The 21,274-nt window shown below is 42.8% G+C and overlaps 1 protein-coding gene across 1 annotated transcript in view; it reads right to left on the reverse strand.

Moving 5' to 3' along the window:
• ARG1 (arginase 1) overlaps nucleotides 1–21,274 on the reverse strand; it is a 176,650-nt gene that overhangs the window by 135,729 nt on the left and 19,647 nt on the right. The window lies entirely within an intron of this gene.

A 21,274-nucleotide genomic window follows, 5' to 3' on the forward strand; every position in this document is an offset into this window, starting at 1 on the left:
CAAATGCTGCGTTGCGTGACAGGAAGGGAGCAGGAGCCTGCAATATCTACAGAGATATGGCTTGCTTCTCCCCTCTCCCTAGTACAGACACTGATTTCAGCTGCTGTGCGCCAGGCACGCACCTTAACGCCATAGCTCTAAGGTGCGTGCCTAATCTAGCATAGGTTTTGTACAGTAAGGGTACCCCTCCTATACAAAAAACTATGCCTAGACCATTTGCCTGAAATACAGCCCATTTTTGCCCTTTCCCAGTAACACAGTGCAACAAGGTAACTTGCCTCGCTGCAACACAAAAGTCATAAATATGACTCTCAGTCTCATGATTGAAAAGGAACATCGAGATCCAAGTGGGGCAAATAGTGGATCTTCAATTCATCGAGTACACAAAAACTCAGTTGGCATGCATAGGGTCATTACTTAAACAGATTATACTCTTATGTTTTTAGATCATGAAACATCTCTGAGCAGGACTCAGCAGATACTCACACACTGGTCTTCTCAAAAAAAGCATTAGAATAATCATTGCTACTGTCAAAAATGTACATTGCAGTGTGCATCATTCAGTATGATGAGTAATTTCATTGTCTCCTCATCACTTTCGCATCCCAGTCCTACATCATGTTTTTATACATACCATGAAAACAGGCATCCCGCTACCTACGAAAGCGAAACAAGATGAAATCTTTGTCTCCAGACTTACCTCTGAAGGACAACTGTTGCACAGACTTCCTAACTGGATGAGAGCCCCTGCTTACCCTTTTTTGAACTCGTGGTGGCGGGCAGTTGAAAGTGGTCTTTCCCTGATCAATCTACTGTGGTTTGGTGATAGCAGGGTGGTACTTAGACTCAATATTTCACTCCACAGCCTTTACTGTCCAACTCCATTTTTGTTTTGTATGGACTAGACGTGCCATTTGTTGGGTTGGGCTGAGAATGGACCTGCTGTAGATGTGCTGTATTCCTTTCGGGCGCCTTACTTTGATGATTGCTGGGAGAACCTCTTTTGCTGTATGTTGTTTCTGCCTACTGACATGGCCTTTCTGCCCCATCATTTGGGGTGGCTATTCCCTGAAGTCATAGATGTGAACAGGCCTGTGCCAGTATTGGGGCGTTCATTTACTAAAGTGGATCAGTGTGCTGCTTGGTGTTCTGTTGGGGTGCCTTTCTCTTTCCATGTTGGGTTTCTGGCTTTTGTGGTGCACCTGATTGTTGTAAATTGGCAGCGATTGGGTTAGCATTAGCAGAAGCCATGCTGTATTTAGAGGTTATCTTATCCGTTTTGTGGAATTCATTTTGTATTTCTGGCAGCCATCTTGTTTGCCATGTGCTACCACGTGTGTGCCATGTGCTCTGTCCTACCTTGCTGTTGTCTGCTCTTGGAATCTGCCTGGAGACAGGTTATATTTAGTTTCTTCTGCTTCGCACATGCTCAGTTGAGCTTGCAGCTGTCCATGCAGCTGCTGTTAGTCTGTAACTGTCAGGATGTGTTCACCAGAATTAGCAACTGCTAGCTCCTCCCACTTGTTGACTGTGCATTTTCTGTATGACCTTATATGTACCTAAAACCTTCTTCTTGTACTTGTACCGCCTTCTTTTGAGCCCCTGTGTGGGTATACAAGGACCAAGCTCCTTCCATTCAGTGTGTTACTTCATACACTACCGAAGGGTATTGTTTGAATGTAGTTCCACCTCATGAGGTCAATAAATACTTTGTTTTCTATTCCAGTTTTTGTGCCAACTTCTATCCTATTGGTCTGAGGATTTGTGCAGAGAAGGGCGAACCCCTAGCACTGGTAGGCCTTGCTGAGGCCCACCACTACATGATGTTTTACCCAAGTGTTTTTTCACTTGATGTTACTCCCCCTGCTTCATTGCCCAGAGCCTGGCTGTGTTTCAGTGATTAGACTCCTTTTCTGCCTAACCTACATCAACCTATTGTTTGCACTTTTTATAGAAGTACACCTCAGTTGCCCGCATCTTTTGCACTGGCCTTCCCTGGTTGGGCATCTCTAAGTGGATTGGGTAGTTTGGGTGCTTGAGCACTTTTTGCCTTCACCCGAGCTTGTTTCAGTCCCTCCTTGGCTTTTGTGTTAACTTGCCACGCTCAACTGCACGGAGGTTATTGGCAAGACTAAGTCATGGATGGTTGTTTGCCCCTTAACTCCCTCTTTGCTCTCTGCAAACTAGAGGGTGGGTGTTTCTGATTCAGAATTTGAATGCTTATGTTAATTTTCCATTTGCGTCTTTGGACCTCTTTTCCTTTGTTCTTTTGCTGGATGCAGGACTTGTTTTTTGGTGTTTTAAGCTTTTGTCATCCTGACTGGTTCTCTCATCTGGCCCAAATAATTGTAAGTAACAAGGACCCCCTGAAAGTTGGATCAAGTTCCTGGGTCAAGGTAAATAGACTATTGAAAATAACGCACCCAGGCAAACAACCTAGATATCCAATGTGATGAGAACCAGAAAACTGAAAATGACATAGAACTTGAAAATAGTATCCTTTAAAAAAAAAATCTTAATATTTTAATGGTTATCATATACAATTAAATAAAAAATAAAACATTTTTTTCATACAAAACAATTATACATAATGAAAATACATTGCATTGACAAAAAATTATATAAAATACAATAAAAATAGTACAAATGAGGTAATGACGAATTCTTTTGCTGGATGCAGGACTTGTTTTTTGGTGTTTTAAGCTTTGGTCATCCTGACTGGTTCTCTCATCTGGCCCACCTTCTATCATTCCTGGTTGGTTCTCAGTGGTTTAGGTGCCAGAGTGCTAGGGGGTGTCTTGGCACAGTCCTCCTCTGCTGTGTTCCCACTTAGTTTACCACACATTCCCTTTCTTGTTGTGTGGTTGGTCTTTTAGAAGGGTGTGAAGTAGCTTGGGTCCTGAAGTGCCCACTGAGTGCTTCCTCTGGTTTCCATCCTTCTCTTGCTGTGTCTGTTTCTGTCTCTCACCCCCTGTTTTGGTGAGTTTAAGTTGTTGGAATTGGAGGTTGGTCTACTCTGATTGTGCCTTGCTGCCTATTGCATATCTGTTTGTTGGTGTTTGCTCTCAGCCCTTATTTGTAGGAGGGTCTAGTTAATTTCTTTCCTCTGGGCTCATTGGTTGCTGGATTTAAACATTCTCATGGCTCGGACTATTTGTATTTTTATACTTTGGATTCTTTTGTGTTGTTTGGCCCTGTGGCTTGTTTAACAGCCCTGACCTCAAATATGCTCCAATGTGTTTAGTAGAAGGCTTGGTGGAGGGTTGTGAGACTTTTCCCTGAACTTTGTTTGATGATGTTCTTATCTCCAGAGGCCTTCTTATGTTTTATTGCTGTTGTGCCACAGGGCTGGGTCTCTCACTTTTGCGGGATTAGGCAGCGTTCAGCTGCCTTATGTATGATTTATGTATGTGCTTCTAAGTTTCCCTTTATTGGCCTTTGGTACTTAATTTGGGTATTTGTTCCTCTTGGTTTGGAGATAGTGTGGTGCCTATGGCCACCCTCCCCCATACTGCCAATTGTGATTGGGCACGATTAGGTTTGGGGACTTTGGTCTCATGTTTCTGGCTGCCTCATGGCCTTCTTGTTGACATTCCGTTAACTGTCTCCTGAATCACAGGTGGGGTCGGTTGTGGTTATTTTCTTGTGCATCCAATTGTATATGGTATTGAGTGTAATCTGCTCTGCTGGAGGGCTATGATGAATTTACCCTCTGGCCTTCGTGATACTGCCTTGTTGTCTGTGATGTTGTGCCACTTTAGTTTTTCTATTTGTAGGTGTGCATCATAATTACAAATAGTCTGCACCCACATATATTCCTTTGATGATTAACATGTGATATTAGAAAGTGAACTGTGGTGATGTGTTAGGGATTTTTTTAATGTGAACGTGTAGAAATTAACGTTGAAACTAGATGTGCTTCGTTGAAAGCATTAATGTGTAGAATATTTACCTGTTGCTGACAAGTATTCACATATTCGATGTGCTTATGTAACGTGTTAATATAGAAGTGATCAGCAAATAGTGTTCAAATACATATATTTTGTATGGCCTGTATGCCAATTCAATGTTGGCTGATTTCTGTAGACCTGGAATGCATTTTTCCCCTGGAAGCTCTCAAATTAGATTTAATAGTTGAATTTCATATGCACGTTGGATTTGTTCTTTCTCACGTTTCTCTTGCAGGCGGAAGAATCAGCCTTGTTAGCTAGAATAATGTCTTTGTTTTAGGAGTTAGGCTTAGAGAGAAGAGGATACATTGAGCGATGATACTGATAAAGGAGAACTGTTGTACTTTCTCATCAGAACAAGCCTGGCAATCAAGGTCATCTCGCCAAAGCTTAAGAGCATCGCCGCCTAGTGAAAATTACCTACGAGGAGGTGGCCTGACTGGATGGCATGATCTGCAAGACATCCTGGGATACTACCAGTGGTATTGATGTATCAAAGTTAGGGAAAGTGTCCAGGGACTTCTGCCTTGCCTTGAGAGAGACAGCACCTTAGAACGAGCTCTGTAGCTTTATGCAATTGACCCAACTGATGTGAAGAGACTTCTTAGGGAGGCTTCACAAACTGACACCTTAACTGATCTTGCCATGGGAAATGCTATGTAGGGATGTCACGCTAGTGGTAGTGTAGGGACAGACTAATGCTTTCGCAAACTTTTGATGAAGAGGAATCTCAATGCCTGCGTAATCATCTTCTGTATCCAGATTCCCTAATTGATTGTTTGTGGCTGTTGCACCAACTGAACTTCATCTGTAGATTTGGCTTCGTATTAGTTTCTACACCTTCATCCTGAGGAGCCTGTATGCCCAACTGTGTTTGTCTTCGTAATAAAACGAACTCAACTCAATTGGGAGTCTGTGATTATTGGGAGTCATAAGAAAAGTGGAACTGGTTTGATTGTCTTGCTAACAATTTCTCCCCCCCACATATGATCATGCTGATATAAAGTACCATGGACCTGAGGTTTCAGAGCAGATCTAGAACATGGCCCTCTCCTTTATCTGTTTTAAGTTTTTTCACTATACTGGTGGTTGTGTGTGATACATTCCTTGGTCAGTGTTTGATTTTCAATTCCTTAGCATTCATATTTTCTCATGGGCATAGACGGCATCTACTCACTTTGGATCCTGGTCCTCTGGACACATTAGCTGTGCAATCAGACATTTGATCTGCCATTGTTTGTCGAGTTGCTTTGCCACTGGCGAACGGTAGTGTGTTGGCATTCCAGGTTTAATCCTTTCTCCTTTGTGCTTCAGATGAGTAAGTGGTGAAAAGAAATGCTTGTTTTGCGAGACTGCTATCTCATCACTCCAATTCTTGTACCTCAGTCTTTATGTACCTCCCCAAATTTCTACAGAATGCTAGGCTTCCCAATCCCGTAGCGAGGGCCTGGGTGAAGTGCCAAAAGGCAGCCCTGGATTACTGGCCTTATTCAGCATTATCTGAAGGTGTCACACATGACACGGCCCTTTTGGATAAATGAAAAAACGTACATTTGTCCATTACGAAGCAGAAGAAAAAGCCATGGGCTTCATTTATGAGGCTATGCGTCACTTTTACGCCGCTGGTGCGTCACTTTTTGTGACACACCAGTGGCGTAAAAAATGCGCCTTGTTACGCCATATTTACAAAGTGACGCATCTAGGTAGATGCGTCACTTTGTAAACCCCTGCGCCACATTATACCTGCGCCAGGTATAATGTATGCAAGGGGGCGTATTGACGCAAGAAATGGTCGTAGAAGTGACGCAGTGAAATCTATGTGATTTCACTGCGCCACTTCTAGGACACAAATGCGTCAATTTCTTACGCCTGCCTCACAGCAGGCGTAAGACCGACGCAGGCCCTTTCACATGGGGCTTGCCCCATGTGAAAGGATACATTGCTGGAGTTGCGTCACTTTTGTGACACACTCCAGCAATGCGCCACTTTTGCGCCGTACAGATACGTCAGAAATACTGACGTATCTGTAACTCCTTGCGCAATGATGCGTCATACTGTAAATATGACGCATCATTGGTGGTGCAAGGAGGGCGCAGTGAAAAGTGACGCATCGCTGTAAGTGACGCATCGCTGTTTCACACAGCGATGCGTCACTTTTCATAAATGAGGCCCCATGTTTTTATTTGCCTCCTCAAAAGGGATGTTTTTTGCCTGTCTACCTTTCTGAGCCAAAAACATGTTTCATGTAACAATTTAAAATATTTTCGTTCACAGTCCTTTCTATAATACAATTCCATTATCTATTTAAAAATGTGATAAGGAAATATGTGATTAACAAAATCTAAAGTGCAGACAAGTTAAGAACAGTCACTGTGAAAGAGTCCTCTTTGTCCGAAATGTTCCTCCAATATGCAGTAGTGCTGGTCGTCAACATGGAGTCAAGAAACGGAGCCCAGCACTTGTTTCTCTGATTCACCTGCCCATCATGCTTTGCTTTGGTGCTTGGTTTCCCGCATATGAACATTTTCGACCAGCTTAAGCAGGAAGGTTTGTGTAAATAAACATGTGAAAGATCGCATGATTTGTGAGGGGATGATTGACAGACTGAGTTGGTGTTGACTGGGCAGGAAAGATGCCAGAAGTTTAACCTTATTGTGGGTGATAGGGGTGGAGACTGCCTCCTGCTGTGTGATACGCAATGCCAGCTTCTTTGCCGGCTGTGAAAAGGGCGTTTGAGGCAGTTTCTCTTCAGGGGCTGCCGCTTCACACAAATTGGAGTGTCGGCTCAGTGGGTGGGAGGGCAGAGAGAGACACGCACCCCTTCGTCTCCCTGGGATAGCAAAACATGGGATGAATGTTGCCGTTGAAATAATATCAGCCACGTGTAATTACTTTCGATTGCAATCCATTTAAACATTCAGCTCATCTGCAACATCGCAGACAGGAGGCAACCATGGGCAAATTCGTTTTTGCTCTGTCTCAAAAGGGCCAGTAAGTCCAGCACAACCTCCTAGACCATGGGGCACATTTACAAGGGCATTGCGCCACAGGAGCGTCACTTTTAATGACTTTCCTGTGGCACAATGCCCTGCTCCATATTTACAAGGTGGCATTAAGCCACTTAACATGGCTTAACTCCACCTTGGGAATAAGCCCTTTACTGCACCAGTCTGCTCTGGCAAAGGGGCGGGCAATGGGTGTTGCTGTGGGCGTTCCACTGCAACACCCATTGCTTTTTGACGCTGCACCCCTATTTACATGGGTGCCGAAAATATGGTGCAGGGCAAAAATAAGACCAGGGAAAACCTGGTCTTAAACAGGTGCAGCAAGGAAAAATTATTACTTTCTCCTCATTTTTGCTGTTTCTATTTGTGCTGCAGAATTGTTTCTATGTGTGCTGCATTCTGTAGCACACATAGAAACAGCAAATCGTTATTATTGATTGTATATGTGCAGGAACGGTAAACAATCATTTCCTGCAATGCAGGCACCCATGCTAAAGTTAGCGCCAGAGCTAGGGGTAATGCAGGGGTGCACCACATTTTTGTAAATACGGCACATCCCTGTGTTTTGAAACTGTCAGATTGTGGCGTTAGTCATTTTGGCTTAACCCTTTAACCGCGGCGGAAATTCTGCCACGGTGCGGGTGATTTATTGCGTGGGCGAGGTTCGGACGGCTCCCGGCCGTCCTCCGCACACGCCCACCGTGACGTCGGACGGCCGGCGGCCGTCCGACGCACGCAAGGGGTTAAAGCCGCGCTCCAACAGTTTCTTGTAAACATCCCCCTATGTCTCCTCTGAGCTTAATGGCAAGCAATCACAGCCTGTTTCTGGCTATGCTGGACATCATCAGTGTGCCTGGAGCAGAGTGATACAAGCAAAAGGTAGTCCTTCAAAATGACAAGAACTTCCTTTCATGTGATTAAAAATTACTGAAAGCCTTGAGAAATAGTTATAAACTGAATTTAACGTTTTTCCTTCTTTTTTCTGATCTGACCACTCATGCATACCATACGATTATTAGCTCCAGAAGTACCTGCAAAAGGTTAGGTTTTATTTACCAAAGAGAATAAATGGCTGGAGCAGTTCCCTTTCTCTGACCAGTGTTTTAACTCGGACGCCATAGAAGAGGCTGGGTATGGTTCAATGATCTTAGGGCAAATTGGGTGGTTGTATTATCTAGAGGGTTCAAGCCATCCCAGGTGTCATAATTTGGAGTAAGCACAGTTGAGCTGATCATCCCTTACCACGGTGGTGCTGGTAGTGCTGCGTGGTGACCTATGCTCTAGGTGGATAATACACATGTTAAACATGGCTTTTTCCATTGGCTACTAGAATCTTAACATGCTTTTTTCTCTGCACCTGTTTAGAAAACATAAATTAGTTGTCCCGGATAGATAGGACAGAAGGCACTTTTTCACCGCTTGGGTTGGCCTCTTCACACAAGATCCCATCGTCACCACACACCGCATTATCCACCCAGCCCCCTTTCTCCTCATTTAAATTGACTTGAAGACCAAACAACCCATATACACTTTCGGGGTTAAAAACCAGCTTCAATAGGGTTTATATTGCTTATAAATTACACGCTGAATTGGTTTAGTATGATGGGAGGGTAATTTCTAAGATTTTTACTACATATCCAAAGAGTATGTGGGTGGAAATCTGTTCTGTTATTAACTTTTAGATTCACAGAAAGCAACAAGAGGGTGAGATCAGAAGGCCTTTCTTCTGAAACATAAAGCGATGCAATTTCATAGCTGCCAAGGTTTCAAATCGCTGTGTGTGACATTTTCAAAATTTCAGTGTCATTATGAGTGACATTTCAACCACTATGAGTGACACTTTGTCACAAGCAAAATTAAGCAACGAAGACCAAGGAAATAGATAAATATTAAACATTACACCCATTTGAGCAACCACAAACACTAAGAAGATCTTAGAACTACAGCAAAGCACCAGAAATGGAAGGGCACGAGAGGCTTACTCGCAGCCTAGGGGTCACAGCCCAGCCGCTGGCTGTAGTTTCTTTTAAAAAAAAAGACACACACTGACTCCCTGGCACCGTGCAAATGTCAAATGAGAAGGGCTTCACAGCCCGCCAATTAACGATTATTATTATAAAAGGCTCTAATGTCGGCCTTCGGTGCGCCTATTTTCTGTAAGTCTAAGAAACGCTTGTTACACTCCCTTTCGTTTCTCCACTCCCGCTCACTCGCCCTTAGTTAGCAAAGCACCAATCTTTTTCTAATTAAAAGTGTGTTTTACTTGCCCTCGGCCTGCACAGGCTCAGGCTGGTATGTACCTTGGGCCCTTCCGCAGATGATTCGAGTGAGTCAGTGTGCCTGCCCTGGAGGAATAGAACTGTGGTGTTGCAGGCGGGTGGTGCCCCTAGGCACAGCGGGGACTCTCTCTGGCCTGCAAGGGCTGGCTGCGCCACTGCAGACCGGCTGGGTCCAGGCGAGGCGGCCGCTATTTAGAAAGTTTTCTACCCTGCCTGTGGCCTCCTCACAGTGATCAGGGCTACGGCTCTCCTGACTCCTCGTGAGTTAAACGGGGGTCGGGCGGCTAGTAATTGTCCTGGCGGCCGCTCAGCGCTGCAATCCCACCGGGTCTGGGTCACCTGTTTTTAAAGTCAAAGTGAAGCTGTGAGCTGGTATGGCGGGGACGACCCGATCAGGTGCAAAGTGCCTGCAGAGGAAAGCTGCGGGTGGCAGCGGCCATCATTTAAATTGCCGCGCTGCAAGGAAACTATCCAGCCCGCCCCCTGCTTCTTCATGAGCCGCACTGGCGCCGCAGCGGCGCCATAATTTGTCGCATTCTGTTTCCAGGGCAACAGGCAGCTCCCTGGCAGAGTGCAGTCGATACTTTTGTAGCGCGCTGAGAGCTGGGCAAGTCTGCCTCTGGTTAACTGTTTAGGAACACAACGGAAACAGGCGCACCTCTCTTGGAGCAGAGGAGAGATCCCGGGCACAGTGACAGGCGCTGCTGGTGGCTCGCCTGGCAGCAGGTGGCAAAATGCGTGACAATGCATTTCAGTGCGGTGATGCGGATCACCGCACTGAAATGCGTGAGTGTCACACCAGTTGCGTGACGCTTGGCAGGCCTGCAATTTCAGAACGGAGATTGTAGGATTAGCGTTAGCCGCTGTGAAGTAGGTGGTGTCTCACTCTTCAAGGACCCAATGCCTTACTTACTGAAGTAATAGAAGCCTCTCATCAAATGTTGTGGGGTTGGCAAATGACTGCAAGACAAGTTAGATACACCGCAGCGGTATTACCAGGCAAGAATCTGACAAGTGAAGACAAAAGAACTCCATGCCAGCCTTATCCAGGCTCCATTTTTGCATTACTTGAGGGAAGAGCTCAAGACCCATCTATCCAAGCAATACTTCACTTTTCCTTTGTGTAGGGGAGAGGGGAGAGGGGTTGGCCTAACGGCTAAGGCGCTCGACCTCGGACCTGGGGATCTGGGTTCGAGTCTCAGTAACGACGCCAAAAACCCCCTGTGATTCTGGGCAAATCACTTAATCTCCCCGTGCCTAAAAAAATGAAAGTGTATCCTCATGTAACGTAACTGGTGCTATGTAAAGCGCTCTGATAACTGATTCGGTTCGGTTCTAGTTCGCGCTATATAAAACTCTGCAAAAAAAACAAAACAAAAAAACAACTGGTCACAAGCCCATGCTCGTAGAGACCCCGCCCTTTAATGTAGACACGTGTTTGAACATTGTATCACATTGTTTCTCATCGGACTATAGGACTTATCCAAAGAAAGCCGCCCCATCTTTCTTTGGACCTACCCTATTATTCCCCCTACATTGCTCTGCATGCTCATCGGACTATAGGACTTATCCAAAGAAAGCCGCCCCATCCCCACTTCTCCTACCCTATTATTTCCCCCTACATTGCTCTGCATGCAACTTCCCATCTGGGTAACCACCAGGATTCTAAGCCCTTCAGACAACACTCGCTTTTCCCTAGTCCTTGCATTAAAATCCGCTACCACTGTCGGTACCTCTTCCTTCATGAACCAGTGCCGATTGGTAAATTGCATCCCCTTCCATCCTCTTCCACCACTCATAGTGCTATCATCTTTGCTTTCTTAAATCTGTTCACCCTGCTGTTAGCCTGACAGCACCCCTGCTGGCGTATTTTCCTGAGTACAGAAGGATTGCGCTGGCACTGAATAGTGCAAGTGTCTCCTAGGGCACAGACAAATGTGCGCTGGACTCGCCAGCTATGTTGTGATCAATAAAGTTTTTCAACAAAGTCTTTTCTCTTTTTCACTTTTCATAAGTATTTTATTAATACTCATAGAAATATTTTTTGCAAATGTTGAGGATTTGCTTTACCACAAATTTTGTATATCCAACAATTGTGATTTTCCTTCCAACTTATTTTTCAATTGTATTTCAAATACATTCCAATGCATTTCGGCCTAATGGCCTTCATCAGGGAAATCTGTGAAACAAAGTATGTGTCTATCACTATATTGTACATGTACATTTTTAGCAATGAACAATGTTTGTAAAGAAAGATATCGACATGTTATGATTAAGATCGTATGTGTTAACAAATACACAGTCACTTTCGTTTTCCTAACATAAACCCTTTTCACTATCGTATAATCAATGTAGCTCATAACGCATGCATAAAATACACGATCGGGATTCCCTTATGTTACACATCTAATACAGGGGGTCGGTAACTTACTTTCGTGATACCCTTGAGATTACCGATGTGAACATTTGAATGGTTATTGAGAGATTACCGCGTATTTAAACGCGCAAGTTAAATATTAAACACGCTGTTAAATTAGGCATACTCGCTAAGAGGTTATAACGCTCGAAGAAAATGCTTACCAGAATGTTGTGATCTAAACGCTCGGACGCGCTGTCTAAACTGCTGCTCTCACCGCGGCAATGTCGGCGTGTGACGCGTATAGGGTGTGTTTACATAAAGGATTGCGCGCGCTCTGGTTAAAGGGCCATGCTGCTATAATTTAATTTAAAGGGCCATGTTACTACGATGGAATACCCGGTAGATATTAATGACACCATGGGTGGTGTTATGTTCAACCAGCTAAGGAGACGCCACTGTTATATGCCTAATACATCATCCGGCTACAGTGTTAAACACGTATATAATAACCATTGGTAACTAATAATCAATTGCAACATCATGCTCAGCACATAACAACGAATACTTTATGGTTTAGTAAATGAATAAATCAATAAATAAATCATAAGTAGCAACTAAATTCAGTCCGTTCATTCATCCCATGCGGGCGTAAAGTCTGCAAATAGTATATCCAATGATTTTCACGTTTTAACAAGACCTTTCTGTTGTCTGTTTCTTCATTTTTTTCCACAATTTCCAATATGCAAACTTTAATCTGGTTGATTTGATGGTTGTATTCCACAAAATGGGTAGCTACTGCTGATTTCAATGCTTTTGTGCGAATATTACTTTTATGTTCAGTTAACCTTGTTTTGAGTTTACGTTCTGTTTGTCCAATGTAGGCTTTGCCGCATGGGCATTTCATCATGTAAACAATATTTTTGGTATCGCACGTGCCATTAACTTGTAACTTAATTCTGTTCCCTCTCATAGGGTGGGCGATGGTGTTGCCTTCCATAATGTTATTACAATTACTGCAATTTTTGCACGGGATAGTACCTTTGTATTTTACGTTGGGTTTCATACATGTGGCTCTCTTAATGATTTCTCCTAAATATTTTGCTCTGGAAAAAGCAAATATTGGTTCATCAATGAAAATGTTATTAAAATCCGGTTCAATTTGTAATATTCGCCAATGTTTTTTGATGATTTTCTTGAACAGTGGACTGACGGTAGAATATTTGCTTACACATGTGGTCTTGTTAGCTTTTTCAGTTTTTGGCATTGCAAGTAATGTTTTTCTATCTTTGGATTGGGCTCTTTCAAGAGCTACGTTTAATACTTCATTTGGATATCCTCTTTTTTTGAATTTATTTAGCATAATTTGAGATTGCGCCTTTGATTCTTCAAGGTCTGAGACAATTCTTTTCACTCGTAGGAGTTGTGAGTATGGTAGATGGTGTTTGAGGGGAGTTGGGTGGAAGCTCTGGTAGGTTAACAGGTTATTGCGATCTGTGGTTTTGGAGTAAAGTGTTGTTTCAAACGTAACATTTATTTTTTTTGATGGTTACATCCAGGTAATTGATTTGACTGTCATGGATTTCGTAGGTGAACTGTATTCGTTGGTCTATTTGATTTAATTGTGAAATGTTGGAGATCAAGTTTTCTCTTGTGTCTTTCCACAATAGAAAAATGTCATCGATGTATCGTAGATATAGGCGCAACCCTTGTTGCCATTGTTCTCTTTGTAGGATGTGGTTGGTCTCATATTGATGCATAAATATATTAGCATATGAAGGAGCTGCCGGATTTCCCATGGCTGTACCTGACTTTTGTAAGTACCAATTGTCTTCCCATCTGAAATAACTATGCATCAAGGTAAAATTGAGTAGTTCCATCAAAAATATTTTCATATTTTCTTCGTAATCCATATGAAGCAATGCTTCTTCAACTGCTTCTAGCCCCATTAGGTGGGGTATGGAGGTGTATAGGGCTTGAACGTCGATGATGCACATAATTATGTCTTCTTCTGGATCAAGATTTATATTATCAAGTTTACTCAAGAAGTCTGTCGTGTCCTTAATGTAAGAATTCATTGTGATAACATAGGGTTGTAGGTACTTGTCAATTAGTTTACCCACTGGTTTCTGGATGCTCCCACATGTTGACACTATGGGGCGGCAGGGGGGTTTCATGAGGTCTTTGTGGATTTTTGGTGTCAGATAGAATTTCGGTGTCTTGGGGTAATCCATGGTTAGGTATTTCTTCATCTTATCGTCTACACATCCTTTGGTTATGCCCTCTGTGATGATGGTCTGAAGTACTGTTTGTATTTCTTTCGTGGGGTTGGTATTGAGTATCATGTATGTATTTTCATCTTGTAGATGGAAAGCAGCTTGTAGGTTGTAATTGGACTTTGGATTGTTTGATATGGTTTTGAGAATGGCAAATTCTTTTTGAGTAAGGTTCTTGACTTTAGTTTGTTTTCGATAGTTGATTTTGTTTAAATCCTGTTTGACTAATTGCTCAAACAGATCCAAAGTCTTATGGCTAATGGGGGCCATAAGACTTTGGATCTGTTTGAGCAATTAGTCAAACAGGATTTAAACAAAATCAACTATCGAAAACAAACTAAAGTCAAGAACCTTACTCAAAAAGAATTTGCCATTCTCAAAACCATATCAAACAATCCTAGGATTATTTGCCAAAGAGCGGACAAGGGTGGCGCTCTCGTCATTATGAACAAGGACTATTACAACCTACAAGCTGCTTTACATCTACAAGATGAAAATACATACATGATACTCAATACCAACCTCACGAAAGAAATACAAACAGTACTTCAGACCATCATCACAGAGGGCATAACCAAAGGATGTGTAGACGATAAGATGAAGTAATACCTAACCATGTATTACCCCAAGACACCGAAATTCTATCTGACACCAAAAATCCACAAAGACCTCATGAAACCCCCCTGCCGCCCCATAGTGTCAACATGTGGGAGCATCCAGGACCCAGTGGGTAAACTAATTGACAAGTACCTACAACCCTATGTTATCACAATGAATTCTTACATTAAGGACACGACAGACTTCTTGAGTAAACTTGATAATATAAATCTTGATCCAGAAGAAGACATAATTATGTGCACCATCGACGTTCAAGCCCTATACACCTCCATACCCCACCTAATGGGGCTAGAAGCAGTTGAAGAAGCATTGCTTCATATGGATTACGAAGAAAATATGAAAATATTTTTGATGGAACTACTCAATTTTACCTTGATGCATAGTTATTTCAGATGGGAAGACAATTGGTACTTACAAAAGTCAGGTACAGCCATGGGAAATCCGGCACCTCCTTCATATGCTAATATATTTATGTATCAATATGAGACCAACCACATCCTACAAAGAGAACAATGGCAACAAGGGTTGCGCCTATATCTACGATACATCGATGACATTTTTCTATTGTGGAAAGACACAAGAGAAAACTTGATCTCCAACATTTCACAATTAAATCAAATAGACCAACGAATATAGTTCACCTACGAAATCCATGACAGTCAAATCAATTACCTGGATGTAACCATCAAAAAAATAAATGATAAGTTTGAAACAACACTTTACTCCAAAACCACAGATAGCAATAACCTGTTAACCTACCAGAGCTTCCACCCAACTCCCCTCAAACAACATCTACCATACTCACAACTCCTACGAGTGAAAAGAATTGTCTCAGACCCTGAAGAATCAAAGGCGCAATCTCAAATTATGCTAAATAAATTTAAAAAAAGAGGATATCCAAATGAAGTATTAAACGTAGCTCTTGAAAGAGCCCAATCCAAAGATAGAAAAACATTACTTGCAATGCCAAAAACTGAAAAAGCTAACAAGACCACATGTGTAAGCAAATATTCTACCGTCAGTCCACAGTTCAAGAAAATCATCAAAAAAATTGGCGAATATTACAAATTGAACCGGATTTTAATAACATTTTCATTGATGAACCAATATTTGCTTTTTCCAGAGCAAAAAATTTAGGAGAAATCATTAAGAGAGCCACATGTATGAAACCCAACGCAAAATACAAAGGTACTATCCCGTGCAAAAATTGCAGTAATTGTAATAACATTATGGAAGGCAACACCATCGCCCACCCTATGAGAGGGAACAGAATTAAGTTACAAGTTAATGGCACGTGCGATACCAAAAATATTGTTTACATGATGAAATGGCCATGCGGCAAAGCCTACGTTGGACAAACAGAACGTAAACTCAAAACAAGGTTAACTGAACATAAAAGTAATATTCGCACAAAAGCATTGAAATCAGCAGTAGCTACCCATTTTGTGGAATACAACCATCAAATCAACCAGATTAAAGTTTGCATATTGGAAATTGTGGAAAAAAATGAATAAACAGACAACAGAAAGGTCTTGTTAAAATGTGAAAATCATTGGATATACTATTTGCAGACTTTACGCCCGCATGGGATGAATGAACGGACTGAATTTAGTTGCTACTTATGATTTATTTATTGATTTATTCATTTACTAGACCATAAAGTATTCGTTGTTATGTGCTGAGCATGATGTTGCAATTGATTATTAGTTACCAATGGTTATGATATACGTGTTTAACACTGTAGCTAGATGATGTATTAGGCATATAACAGTGGCGTCTCCTTAGCTGGTTGAACATAACACCACCCATGGTGTCATTAATATCTACCGGGTATTCCCTCGTAGTAACATGGCCCTTTAAATTAAATTATAGCAGCATGGCCCTTTAACCAGAGCGCGCGCAATCCTTTATGTAAACACACCCTATACGCGTCACACGCCGACATTGCCGCGGTGAGAGCAGCAGTTTAGACAGCGCGTCCGAGCGTTTAGATCACAACATTCTGGTAAGCATTTCCTTCGAGCGTTATAACCTCTTAGTGAGTATGCCTAATTTAACAGCGTGTTTAATACTCAACTTGCGCGTTTAAATACGCGGTAAACTCTCAATAACCATTCAAATGTCCACATCGGTAATCTCAAGGGTATCACGAAAGTAAGTTACCGACCCCCTGTATTAGATGTGTAACATAAGGGAATCCCGATCGTGTATTTTATGCATGCGTTATGAGCTACATTGATTATACGATAGTGAAAAGGGTTTATGTTAGGAAAACGAAAGTGACTGTGTATTTGTTAACACATACGATCTTAATCATAACATGTCGATATTTTTCTTTACAAACATTGTTCATTGCTAAAAATTTACATGTACAATATAGTGATAGACACATCCTTTGTTTCACAGATTTCCCTGATGAAGGCCATTAGGCCGAAATGTATTGGAATGTATTTGAAATACAATTGAAAAATAAGTTGGAAGGAAAATCACAATTGTTGGATATACAAAATTTGTGGTAAAGCAAATCCTCAACATTTGCAAAAAATATTTCTATGAGTATGAATAAAATACTTATGACAAGTGAAAAAGAGAAAAGACTTTGTTGAAAAACTTTATTGATCACAACATAGCTGGCGAGTCCCGCGCACATTTGTCTGTGCCCTAGGAGACACTTGCACTATTCAGTGCCAGCGCAATCCTTCTGTATTAGTACATACTCCTGAGCGGGGAGTAATCCTAAGGAGCACGACTCACATCCTAAATTACTCGTATAAACACACGCAGTGCACGGCCACTATCTATTGTATTTTCCTGAGTACCAACCTTTTTTCCATTCCCCCCATTATAATACCCCGTTTGTATACATAAGTCCGTTTTATTGTGATTCTCCCTTCCTTGCTTTTTGTTTTTTTAGCATCAGGTCAGGACAGAAATTCATTTCATTAACAAAGAACTGAACAGTTTGAATATTTGCATGGGACAATGGGAATTAACTCATTTGTGCAGATGTGCATTGTTCAAGGCAGCATTAGTCCTACATTTAGGACTTTGGGGAGCCTGTTTAGTGCTTTAGTCTCTGTTGTATAATTGAACCAGTTTCTGCTATACCGTATCAGTATCTATTACCTTCCTTGTGTACTCAGCATTTCTTCCTATTACTCCAGTATACTGAGATGCTGAAAACAAGGTGTAATTGGACTTGGGTAAATTGTTCTCTATGAGTCTCTCTTACACCATGGATTAGTACGGAAATCCTTGTCTCTATTGCCTTCACCTGCTCACTGCAGTCACATAATAATCCATTAATCCAAATTTCAAATGGTGCTGTATCTGCTCTCTCACTATCTTTAAATCTTTAGAGGTAATGCAGTAGATTCGGCCCAGACCTTCTGGTTAGAGCCCTTTTCGTTTGCTCATAAATCATCTGGTCAGCAACAGGCATCCCTCCAATGACTGCTGTTCCTTCAAAGTGGAAGCAACTCATGAGAGCGACTGCTTTTGATCCATCATCCACAGCCCGAGCTTTACAAACAATCTCAAAACTCACAAACCATTCTAAAATATATTGTCCCTCCTCACACATATGCACACGCTCTTTCGGAACTTTAAGAGGAACTCCTGGAAAGTTGACAGTGGAATTGCTTTTCCAAATTGTAGCTGTCTCCACTGCCATCCTGAGCTTTTCTTTTTCTAAAGCTATCCTCTCTCTCCAATTCGTTGTCGTCTCTTGTTCCTATCTATCCCACTCTAAACTCAGTCTCCTCTCTCCCCATGGTCCATTTCTTCCACGTGTCCCTGACTAGCTAATCTCAGCTTCTCTCTCCCTCAAACCCCCAGGCCTTCTTCTCTTCCTCAGCCTTTGTTTTTTGTAGAGCCAACTGCTATTCAGAGTCTTGCTAGACTTATCCTTCCCAAAAGAAATACGTTTTGGAGTTCGTGATAGTAATACTCCAGAAAACAGTGTCAGTAACTGTGTGGGGAAATATTGAAAGGCAAATTTGGGGATAAACACAGAGTTTGCCGTATGTATGCCCTGGGTGTGCCCTGTCTTAGGGGGCTACAAGACCATTGCTTTACAGCACTCCCTTTCTGGATTCCTACTATGGTACAGTCCACAGATTCAATTACAGTTCCTCACCTTCTAACCCGTTTCTCTAATTGGCTTCTACAACAACTCCCAAGGACCCCCCTGTCTTTCCTTCTGGGAGCTTTCCACCCTATGTCCGGTCACAGATCCCTCTAAAGCTCCAGGGACCAGGGGGCATATTACCAACAACTAGCGATAATTATCGTTATGTTGGCTTAGCGGCAATATTTTTATCGCCGTGCTGCGGCGATTTTTATCGCTTAGGAACCTTGCTATTATCAAGGTTTATCTCCTAAGCGATAAAAATCGGCCGAAATGCATGAATATCGCTGAAAAGTCCGCGATATTCATGCATTACCGAGCTAATGCTCTTAGCCATGTTATCCACCTACCATTGGATAACATGGCTAAGAACTGCTCCGGGGCAGGTGTTAGCTTTTGGAGATATTCGCGCTTAGCGCGAATATCTCCAAAAGTTGGTAATAGGAGATATCGATGTTAGCGACTGTTTCCAGTACCTAACATCTTGGCACGCCCACTTTGCATGTCATTAGTGATACATTTCACTGACATGCAAAGCGGGGCCCAAGATGGTTGCTATCTCCTACTAGCTGTCGCTAACTGGTGTTAGCGACAGCTAGGTAATAGGGAGATAATTTTATCTCCGCTTTCTTGCCTTTTAAAGCCAAAAAAGCGGAGATAAAGCCCCTTGATAATATGCCCCCAGATGTCTAGGTCTTCTCTCCCCAACCTTGTATCTGATTTTTTTTCTGTGTAGGTTTTAATGTGTAAAATGTTGAATGTATTATTCTGTTGTAGCTAGTTGGAACTGGCCTTTGCAGGATTGCACCTTTTGCCGACAATTATCAGACTCCATTCAAGGATGGGTGGCATTGGAGCAAGCAGGGGCCACTGGGATTCAGCCATGGATCTGAGGTTGTTTGCTTCTGATGTCCCAGAGTCCACCCTACTATGAATCTGAAAACTGAGAGAAGTACAAATCCTTGAGCAGTTGATTTCCTAGTGGAAAGGATGGTAAGCAGTCACAGGATTGTAAGCATGCGAGAGAGTAGAACAAGCCGAGCAGTCAACAAACCATTACAAAACTATAGGGTAACTGTGAGAATTTGGCCTGGTATATGATGTCCACTAATTAAAGTGGGCACCTTTCACCATTACAAACAACCCTTATGGTGATTTAAGAGGTCAAAAATAACATTAGTAAGCTATCCATGTGGTAGATGTGGGGAGCAGCCTTCAGGCTTAGTCTTGAAAGAATGTTAAACAGCTTGTTTCCCCAGAATGCAACCTTATAGTATTGGTTAAAGGAAAGGAGAACCACGCAGTAGTTATAAAAATATGTATTTATTAGTATAACATTCTCTAATGCGATAACGTATCTGCTACACGCAGATAATCACAAAGCACACAATACTGTAGCAAAGAAACAATAGTAAATAGCATTAATACACAGTGGGCTTCAGGGGGAAATCAAATCATATTCTAAAATAGTGGTATAAGAACCACAACTTGAGTTGAGACAGTGTCTAGAGTACATAGACTCGCTGGGACCCCAAGGAACCACTCAAGTTGAGTGAGTAGGGACCCCACAGAGGACGGGTGCAGCTTTGGAACACGACCACATGACTGTACAATTCTATGTAAAAGTCACGGTTGAAGTTTTAAAGTTAAAGGACCATTCCCAGTGGTCTTCGACGAAAATCCCTTGGAACCTAGGAGGTTGGAGAGCCACCCCACCCGAGGATACTGTAGTACCAGACTTACCTATCCCAGGGAAGCCGGGTGCATAGGTCTGAAGTGGTGTCGGAAACCCCTGTCAAACCCAGGACTTCAAAGAAGAGCCACTGTTGGAAGGAAGAAGAGTGTCAGTCGGAATCCAAAGGTGGATTCTTTTTGAAGAGTACTTGAAAGCAGAGGGGACAGAGTATGGGTCACTCAGTAGTGACGAGGGGCTAGGGAGACGAATGCCTAACGATGTTGGGTGCTTCAGGTGTGTTGAGGGGGCTCTTGACTCTGCAGCCAGGAGACATCGAGGACAACCAGGAGTCGAATGCGAGCTGCTCCATGGAGGATGTTGAGTGCTGAGGGGTCGGTGTCCGGCTGGAGCACCAACAAGCCTTGGCAATGGCAACCCATGCAGAAGGTCAAGGAAGGTAACGGTTCAGACCAGCAAAGTCCTGGAGAGTGAGCAAACACAGAGAAGTCGGGGCAAGCATGAAGCAACCTGTGAGCCCAAGAAAAGCAGTGTTGACCCTCGAGAGGACCAACAGGCCGGAGGCACACGAGTCACGAGGGGACCTCTAGCAGTTTCACCAAACAACAGCCCACGGAGCACATCGGTGCGAGGATGTCAGAGTTCTTGGTAGGAAATGGTGCCAGATGTTGTGGCTACTCAGTGTTCAGTGCACTTGTTTGGGAAATGCCAACAAGCATATGCACTTGTAAAAGTACTCAGTGCACGGGGGTTCGGGTATTGCAGCCCCCACAGGGAATTCTGGCCTCAAAGTTGGTAAGAGGGCAGCTCTGACCTTGAGGGACTTGGAAACCCACATCCTCTGTTGCTGGAGCCTTCAGACTCCGTAGGAGCTCAGGAGCAGCAGACTGGTCAGTGGAGATGTGATGCCTGCGGTTGCAGGGGAGTATTTCCTTCACTCCAAGGGAGATATCTTCAGTTCTCCTTGA

The sequence above is a fragment of the Lissotriton helveticus genome, chromosome 6 (assembly GCF_964261635.1).
Source record: "Lissotriton helveticus chromosome 6, aLisHel1.1, whole genome shotgun sequence".
In the NCBI taxonomy this organism is placed as follows: Eukaryota; Metazoa; Chordata; class Amphibia; order Caudata; family Salamandridae; genus Lissotriton; species Lissotriton helveticus.